The sequence below is a fragment of the Egretta garzetta genome, unplaced genomic scaffold (assembly GCF_000687185.1).
Source record: "Egretta garzetta isolate BGI_Z169 unplaced genomic scaffold, ASM68718v1 scaffold4, whole genome shotgun sequence".
NCBI lineage: Eukaryota > Metazoa > Chordata > Aves > Pelecaniformes > Ardeidae > Egretta > Egretta garzetta.
Genome location: NW_009259329.1, coordinates 1097379 through 1106616, shown reverse-complemented (window position 1 = coordinate 1106616; position 9238 = coordinate 1097379).

Sequence of the window (9238 nt, the reverse complement as noted above, 5' to 3'; positions counted from 1 at the left end):
TCTCGGGGCCGGCGGCGCGGGCCCCAGGGGACTCGGGCCCGGGGCAGGAGGGAGCGGAGCCAGATGTGAGATGGGGCCCAGGGGCGGGAAAGGGAGCCTGGGCTGTACAAGCTTTTCTGTAACCTCAGAGCCTGTGTAAACTTCATGGGAGGTTTTATTGATGTTAAATGCCTCGAAGCGATTGTACTTCAAAATCCAGTAGTGCACAGCGTGCTCGTACAGCATCAGTCTGACGTGGTTTTAATGGCAGCGAAACATTTGGGTTTGGTAGAGTCTTTTAAAGCACAGCTTTTCTGCCTAGGACAAGATTGGAGGTAGCCAAGCCTCATCCATAACAGCAAACAGAGATTTATTCCCTTTGATCCCTGCCATAGGACAAGATGTACAGCTTTCTCCATTCCCGAATGAAAATACATGGCTGGAGCGAGGGAAAAATATTCAAGGCAATAAATAGCCTAGCTTAGATGAGCGAAGCTTTAGTTACCACAACCTATTTTTAGGGCATAAGTTGAATTTAAGTGGCTCTAATCTTTATATGAGGAACTGGCACAGGGTTTCTCCTGTTGTATTTTATTTATAGCTGTTTCTTCTCCTTTCCAGGGAAATAAGATTAGCTTCAGTATTTCCATTATTATTATTCTGTCTGTCATTATTATTATTCAGTCCATCCATCCACCCATTCAGGTCCTGTCTGGAATTACCTAGGATTATCCTGCTAATGCGTGTTGCCTTCACACAGAATATCATTTTTGTTGCTAAGAAACTGCTTTTGCATAACAGACAGCGTGGGCCTAATTTTCACTTCAGCAGCTGTTAAAGTCACCGGGAGTAGCAGGTGCTCAGCGCTCCTGAGAGCCAGAGCCAAAGCATCCGTGGCAGAATTCCCACACGAGGTCTGACTCTGCACGCGAGCGCGTCACCTACGTGTGCAATGTGCTCGGGGACGTAGCGGCTTCCCGCTTGAAAAGGAGCAAAGATGTCTCGAGCATCTCCAGTGTATCCATACTGTGCGAGTGTGGTTTCCAGCACGCCGGGATGGGAGGAGCAGCTGCGTGTGCGCTGGAATATTTGTGAGGTGGGAGTATTCCCATGTCCCCTCTGCACACAGATGTGCGGATGTGCCCCCATGGTCACAAGCTAAAAATTGTGTTCTTGTAAGTAAATGGCTGTCACCAATGAGTTTGGGCACGTGGTGCTTTTAATATTAACGTGTCAGCCTTCGTGTGCGTGGCTGTGGGCGCTCATGGTGTGTAAATACCTAACGGCTGAATGCGTGAGCAGGCTGTGGGCACACGGGGCCGTGTGCCCGGACGCGTCTCTGTCCCCACTTGTGAACATCCATGTGTGAAATCCACAGCACTTAGGCTGTTTATGCTGCAGGTCAAGGCACAGACACGGTGACATTTCCTCTCCCTGCTGGCTCGCTCATGTTGCTATGGTGATCAGATGCACTCGCACTTTTATCTGAAGTATCTATTAACTAAAGCTTCCCATTAATTTCCCCTCTGTAGAATGCATATGGAATTCACCGGAACACCAGGTAGGCTTTTTAGGTCCCAAATTTACATGAGAGCCTGCCCCCGGTTCTTGGGTGGGCTGTCAGAAGCATCACCGGCTAGAAGTGCAGCTGATGGAAATGCTTTTTCCATGAATAAAGAAATTGCTTAGTAATGAGAAAGAGAATAAAGAGCACAAGGAGCAGTGTCACAACAGCCTCTCCCTGTAGAGCCGTGAATACGAAACGTACTCGAGCCTCAATAGCTCGCCCCCGACCCTGCTGTAAATGGATTATTTGGTCTGGGAAGGCAAAGACAGATGAACGCGGGGGCGGCCACGCTGCTCGCCTGGAGCAGATGGGCTGTAGCTGCATCAGCCTGAAGGGGCTGGGGCAGGATTCTGACTGCGAGGGGCGGAAATCAGAGGCAGCCCGGTTTGTCCTGATCAGATTCCTTTGTCACCTTGGTTCTCCTGTGTCCCTTGGTTTCTCTTATGGAGCTCACCACCAAAAGAGTGTCCCAAACCAGGGCACCAGGGTGGTGGAGACATCACCCAAAGGTGGAGACTCTCCTGAACCAGACTGGCATCAGCTCCTGCCTCCATTGACACGGCAATCAGGAATAAAAGATCCGCCGCCGCGTTACACCCCATCTGCAAGTGGGGCTGAGCACTGCAGTGCTGGGACGGGCGACCGTACGCAGGCGTGCGTCCCGTGTCCTCCTGCAGAGCCGGAGCTCCTGCTGCTTGTCAGAGGAGCTGCCAGAAAACCTGCCTGTGCCAGTGACAGCGACGAGTAACGCAGGGTGGATCTGAACACCTGCGGTAGAAATGAAGGGCTCAAAACTATCGCGTCCCTCATCTACAGAACACGTCCTCCACAAGGCCCTGGAGACTCCTGCGAAGGTTTTGTAGGGTAATGCAGATAAAGCCCCAGCCGGTATTCTGAGAATATAGAGGGAAATTAAATACCCACCAGAGGAAGAGAAGATAAAAAATGAGACGTTTTGACAGGGCTGCCAGATTGTGTGGCAGGAGGGTTAATTTTTTGTGAAACTGCCATTTCATATTCCCTTTCAGACAAGCTGAATTACACAGTACTGGCTGCTGAAGGAGTTGCATAATTTTCTTCACAGAAGTAATGACAGGGTACTTAAAAAGCCAGTGAATGGATGGCTAAAGTACTGGGCAGAGACTTAAGATATCTAGGCTGAGACCTCACCTTTGCTAGAGACCCCTTCTGTGCCCTTGGGCTGGTCATTTAATCTTCCTGTGTCTTACTTCCCTGACAATAACATGGGAATAATAACTGTTCTTTATCTGTCTTGCTTATTTAGGCAGAAAACTCAGAATTTACAGGTTGCATCTTCTGTGCTTACAAGGCAACCAAAGCCAAAGAGCTTCGGTTCATGCTAAGGTGTTGGAGACAACCATAATATACAGAGCAGATGACAATAAAAGGGCTTGGATATATAGATTGGAGGATTTTTAGGCTCAAAAGTTCCTAATCCATTGCTCCATCTCTTCCCTCAAAAGGTGGAGAAGTTTGGATCTGTGCTAAGAGTTCCAAAAACATATAAATAATTTCGGAATTAAGTCCATGCTGATTTACTGAATCCCGGGGTTACTTCTGAAACTGCAAGCGGATAATTTAGACGCCTGCAAAATTTTCTGCAAGGTCTTTGTGCTCGGTCTGTCACTGCACTAAGGGTCAGCAGCAGACTGAGGCAAGATCCTCATTTTCTGAAGGTTCAGATTGAGGTTTGCAGGCAGCCGTGTACCAAGTTTTTATCAATCTCTTCAGCTTTTAGGGGTTTGTCTGATTTCCAGAAGTCAGAGGAAGACGGCTTCTTGCTACGAGGTCCAGTGAAGGCAAGATCTTCTATATAGTTAAGCAACTACCTGAGAAATTTGCTGTACAAAGGGAACAATTCTAAAAATAGTGAGAAATGGCACCATGACATTAGCAGGAACAATGACCCAATACCCAACTTGCTGCAGGGGCTTTTGTCCTGTAACTACCTTCATCATTAAGGCTGGTGATGACATTATTTTCTGCACTTCTATAGGGCATGAGGCCGCAGCTACCTGGAAGGAAGGATTTTGATCAGCCTGCAGAAGATGAACAAGCAGGAGAGGCGCGTTGGGTAACACTAAATCAATGTAGTTTCATTTACATTAGGCACCAGCCTGGCAATTTCAACATTAATGGTTGCACTGCTGCCCTCTGAATTTTTGTAGATTTAATATATCAGTGGGGGAGTAAAAGTGAGGGGGAGTGCGAGTCGTTCTTGCTTATGATACATGGATCTTTTCTTTCATGCAGCATCAAAGGGCAGCGATTTGTACAGTTGTTAAATTCTTTTGGCAATACATTTCTTGGGATAAGCATTGCTCTGCTCCTGCCTCACAAATTAACTAAGGTGATAACAGCAATAGTATCTTTGGATCCCTCCCTCTCCCAAATGGAAAGGGCAAAAGGCTGGCTCTGCGGCAAATGGCAAGGTAGCGAGAGCATCAGATTTGGACCTAAGCCTTAGGCTCAGCTTGCTTTTGTGGAGCCACCAATTTCCTTTGTGTCTTTTGGCGAGTTACCACCTCCGTCCCCTGCCACAGTTCTCCTGCGTAACGCGTGGCTACCTTGTAGGTGTCATGATGGAATAAAGTGAATAAAGTGCTTAAATAGAAAAGCAGTAAGGGACATAGGGACTCCTAGGTAAACAGAGAACTACGTGAGCCATCTTCCTAACAGGCAGGGACCACCGCTGCCTTTTGCAGAGGCAGAGACTGGCCTAAGACGTTGCAACAGGTCAATAGACGGGTAGGAATAGAACCCGTTCAACACCGGCTGCAAAGGAAGAAGTATTAGGGCCCCGTAAGAACCTGGATGTTATTGACTGGCTTCAAGGACTGTAAAGGGTGTTTGTAAACTGCAAAGCACAGAGGTTTGGAGGTGAGTGGGCTGTCTTCGCCTTCTGGACATCTGCTGAAATGCGCTCGGCTGCACCAGCTCTGCAGGCAATTGCCCAAGCAGGGTTCTCTTTCCACCCGCAGTGAGGTAGTAGAAGGTAAAGCTGAAAGGACTTAAGTTCCTCGATCACATATGCCCTGAGAACAATGACGAGTGTGCAATGCTGAGCGTATCCTGTTTAGGTTAAAAAAAAAAAAAGAGAGAGAAAGAAAATGCTTGACAGCACCAACAACCCAAATTGTTGAAGACCTTTCAGTACTTACTTTTACCACTGGCCTGGGCAGGATTCAGGAGTTTCATTTCCACACCTTTGAGAACAGAGGCTCTGGATGGTATTGAAAATTTGCTCTTTTCATGTTTTAAAGCCCTGTGGGAAGCAAAGGGCTAGATTTGCAAAACAACCCCCTCCGGCATCAGGGTACAAGCAGGGTCTCTGCACGCCCACCAGACCTCTGCGCTCTCGGCAGCGGCTGTTTGAGTCCTAACTCTGCCACAGATTTGTTGTGGAGTCTTTGAGCGAGACGCTTAGCTTAATGATAACCGATTTCTGTGTGACGTTGCGCTGAAGTTAAAGCGGGTGAGTGCCGTGCTTGGGGAGGGCTGCTCAGGGCTGCAGGATGAGCCCCACGGCTCGGTTCCTCATGGACGCTTCTCCTGCTGTTTCATTCACAGCCCAGATTTCGTCAACTTCGAGGGGATGGGGACCAAGGAGCAGAATAAGTCATGATGTGACCTCCAGCATAGCAAAGCACTTCAATGCATACTACTTACTTAAATACATACCTAGCTTTCGGGTGGAGGGCTCTCCGTGGGCAGCGGGACCGCAGCTCTGCGGCCCAGCCCGGCCCCTGCCAGCGAGGGTGCAGGTCTGTGCTGTATGGCAGGCTATGATTTGTTGTCACCTTTATAAATCAGAACAACAAAATCACTAGTCTTCCAGACAGAGCCAGACCACCGAGAGAGCGGCGCTTCCTCCTCAGGGCCATCCTCCTTCTTGTCTTCTTCCGTGATCCCTCCTCGGTTGTTCTCATTCTTCCCGCTCTTGTTTCTCATTTCAGGGATGGATGCTGCCCTTTGCAGTGCAAAAAAAAAAAACCAAAAAAACCACAGTGTTTTTTGTGAGACTGTGTCAAATCTCACTATAATCGTCTGTCCAATTTTGTGACTGTAGCTGTGAGTTTCTGCTCCATTTTCTCACTCAGGGGACTATATATGCCTATAAAAAATTGGATCTTTTCTTTTTCAGGGATGTCAGGGCTCAGCAGGGTCTCCTTTTTCCTTACCCTATGATAAACTTCTCCAGGAGTGCTCTGTCAACCTGTCTATCAGTTGCATTTTGGTCTGACTAAAATAAGCAAATGCAATATATACCCGGGAATGCTAGAGAAAAGGAATCAGTTAGCAAAGAAAAAGATAATGATAGTGCCGAGTTTCCTGGAATCCTACTGAGAGACTGATTTAAGCAAGAAAAACAAAATCTTTTTGCCGTTTCTTTTCCTCTGAATTTCTTGATGAGTGATCTTTATTTCACCCCAGGTTTAGCCTTGCTTCCAGCACCCAGCTTTTTTCTGTTAATACCTCGCATATGGCATGAATAAGGTGTGAAAGGACAATGCTGGCTCACATCCACGGGAAGGTTCTTACTTTATTCCTTTCGACCACTGCTGTCCGAGTGAGACTTATTTACCTCAGCCACTGAAATCAAACCGGGGATGGCATGCTTCCCACCTTCAAACCAAGCTGTTAAATGTACTTCTGTAAGCAGCTGTAAAAAAAAAAAAAAAAAAAAAGGGAAAAAACCAAAAATACCCTTCAACGGCCTGGGCTCTGCGGAGCTGCTGCGGTGAAAGGCTCCTTTCACAGACGGGGAAAGCATTCGGCGAAAGGAGAGGGTTTGCTGCTGCTGACAGGGGTTGTGCCCCACGCCAGCCCACAGACAGCAGCCCAGACCCTCCCTCCCTCCTTTTTTTTTTTTTTTTTTACATTTTATTTTTTTTTTAACATATGTGCTTTCTATGGACACTTTAATCAAACTCCAGATGGGTTGTTTCAATCAGGGGATTTGTGCTGCTCAGGAGATAACAGGCCATTGTGCTAGCCTAGGTGTGTTTGCGATCGCTGGAGCTGATAGCGGCAGATGTCCAGGTGGTCTTATTTAACAGGGGTATTAGCGACACCGCCATTGTCCAGGAAATCAGATAAAAATGCAGCCCAGGTGTTACCCTACACCCTGTTTGTGTAATGACATTGCCAACTGCTGATTGCTACCTGCATTTAAATAGAGACCAAACACAGCACAAGGGTGATATTTTCTCCTAGAGATTGCCCTCGCCCCCAAACTTCCCCGGGGGGCACCGTTGAAAGTGCAAAATTTAATCTGAACGGGAAGTGGAACCGGAGTGAGCGTGCAGCCCTTGCTCACGTGGGCACCGTTGAAAGTGCAAAATTTAATCTGAACCGGAGTGAGCGTGCAGCCCTTGCTCACGCGGAACACGGCTTTACCCTGATACCTGCCTGCTCCTGGCCTGGGCTTGGGTTTCCCAAACTGAGGGGTTTCCTCTAAACCCTCATGTATTTTCCTCCCTGCACTACCACAGAGTGTTCTCTAAAGAAAACACTTGGAGGGGGAGGGAGGAGTGAGAAGATTTTTCGAAATAAGCTGCCCAGGACAATTCAGTATTCTGCCAAGGATAATTAGAGGAGAGAATTAATTGTAAAGATGGATGGCCTCACGAGAGAGAGAGAACGTGGATTGGGAAGTGCTAACCTGGACTGCAATTTCAGGTGACAAGAACACTTTACGGTCCATGTTTTGGAACGACGCGGCCCAGTGCAGTGATACACCAGGTCCAGGAAGGGATTTTCCACAAATTATCACTAGAAAACCACATAATTATCAAGACAGAAGAGTAACTGCTCCTCTTGGGCAAGGGATGAGGTGCTCTGCTGTTTTTACACACATGCATTCCCTTTTTGGAGCAAGGTGTTTAGTAGAAAACATAAATTCCAGGCTCAGAGGTGTGCAAGACTTCTGTCTAGACTTCGAATAGCGTGATCTGTCTCTGCAGGGCCATATTTCTCCATGTGATATTTTTCGGGATGGGATCCGCCACTTCTAGTTTGTCCCAGAGACTTCACCAATGTGGAAGCTTATGGCTCCCTGTAACGGTGGCAGATGAACCCCATGGTGCTGCGAGGCCGCTGGGGTTTCTTCATAATTGTTTATATAGATAGGATCTAAACTTAGCTACAGAACATGGTGAAAAAAAAAGCCTGGTTAGAAAGAGTGGGGACGCAAGAGCTTAGCCTCCAGCTATCTTCGAAGAGGCTGGCCCATCACGGAGAGATCCCCAGCTGCACTTCCAGGCTGTAAATTAAACAAACAGTATTTCCTATATACCAGACCACAGGGATGATAGAAAGAACAGTGTGGCCTTATTGCTGTTATTTCCTTTGGTTTCAATCTCTGTCCTCTGCCCCCCACCTCCTTCTCAGACTGGTGGTGCCCACTTTACCCAATTTGTTGTTTATTACAATGGTTTAAAGAGAGGCAGGGGGAAAAATGCTCAGTGCAAATTATATTTTGAGCTGTTGTGCTTTGCCTCTTTGGCGGATAATAAATCTCTCTGGCAATGCTCCTCTGTATAGGATTTGTCATTAAATGCAATTAAACAAACCCTGCAGGTGTCCATGATCAGGCCTGCAGCAGCCCATTCACAACTGCAATGTTATTATCATCCTGACAACAAAACACCAGATATTTCCTGAGCTCCTCTGATCGATGAGCTTGCCTGACTTGCAACTGGAGGGAGGAGAGAAAGGGGGAACGGAGTGGTTCAAATGCTCTTTAGACTTATTGATGGAAAAGTCAAAAAGCTGCTCAGCAATCAGGGAGAAGGTGGAAAGAGAAAAAGGCAGAGGAATAGGAGGGCTGAAAGGAAAAAAATTAGAGGAGTGTTCGGGAGCAAAAAGAAAGAAATGAGGCAATACATCACATGGGAGCCATCTACCCAATGATTTTGTTAATGCACAAGGCTGGAATTTAGGAGGCAAGCGAGGTATTTTAGGTATGATTCCTCTCATGTGACTTCAGCCTCTTGACAGTTAGGCTTTTAGAGTTAAGTGAGTCAGGTAGGCTCCCTTTGCAGCCAGCGCAAAAATTCATCTCACCCCAAGACAGGACTTGACTGGTAGGTTGACTCGCTGTCCAGAGAGATCTGTCTGTCTCCATTAACCGTAGCTGAACAGTTGGATCAGATATCCAACTAATTGCAAATCCCACCCGTAACAGCCAAAGGAATTGGCTTTTGCTGAGGGTATGTTCCTTTCTATCTCCATTCAGGAGGAGGCAATTCCTGGCCCAGCTCTCAGGAGAGGATGCTACAAAGGCATTGCTAATAGTATTTGTAGAAAGCTGCCCTGGTTTCGGCTGGGATAGAGCTCATTTTCTTCCTAGTAGCGGGCACAGCGCTGTGTTTTGGATTTAGGATGAGAAGAATGTTGATAACGCCCTGATGGTTCAGTTGTTGCTGAGCAGGGCTTACACTAAGTCAAGAATTTTTTAGCTTCCCATGCTCTGCCAGGGGCACAAGGACCTGGGAGGGGGCACAGCCAGGACAGCTGACCCCACCTGCCCAAATGGGTATCCCACACCATATGACGTCATGCCCAGTATATAAACTGGGGGGAGTTGGCTGAGGGGGGTGATCGCTGCTCAGGAACTGGCTGGGCATTGGTCAGTGGGTGGTGAGCAAAGGCGTTGTGCATCACTTG